This window comes from Penaeus vannamei, chromosome 21 (assembly GCF_042767895.1).
Source record: "Penaeus vannamei isolate JL-2024 chromosome 21, ASM4276789v1, whole genome shotgun sequence".
Classification (NCBI taxonomy): domain Eukaryota; kingdom Metazoa; phylum Arthropoda; class Malacostraca; order Decapoda; family Penaeidae; genus Penaeus; species Penaeus vannamei.
The window spans coordinates 12363388-12363926 of NC_091569.1; positions in this window are offsets into that span (position 1 = coordinate 12363388).

A 539-nucleotide genomic window follows, 5' to 3' on the forward strand; every position below is an offset into this window, starting at 1 on the left:
CTGCCATGAAAATAAACTAATCATTAATGGTTATTAATGAATTACATGAATGCATTATTCTTATTTACAACCAACTGTGCATATAGTATTATATATCACGACTGGAATGACTATGAAGTTGCTTGAGACTATCTAACTGTCTAACGACGCATTTTATTACCTGTACACGTGTGGTTACGACACAACATATATAGCATACTGGTCTTATGGTAGTAACTGCTCATTTTTAACGTGTGTTGTATGTCTTGTGCGTTGTATATCTTGTAGGTGTGATATAATGCATGCCTTGTATATTCTGTGGGTGTATTGTGTACTGAACCAACATTAAAATGAAATCGCTAGTGTGACTGTGCAGCTGTGGGGCCCTACAATTACGTGAGTGTGCAACTGTAAGTACTTATCACATTATGAATGAGACCGTACTACTGAGGGTACATGTATCGACTGCATTTATGAATCTTTAAGACTTCCTTACGTGCTTTTATTTTGCAACTGTGTATGTGAGTCAGAGCATATATGCTTTCACTGGTAACATGTAT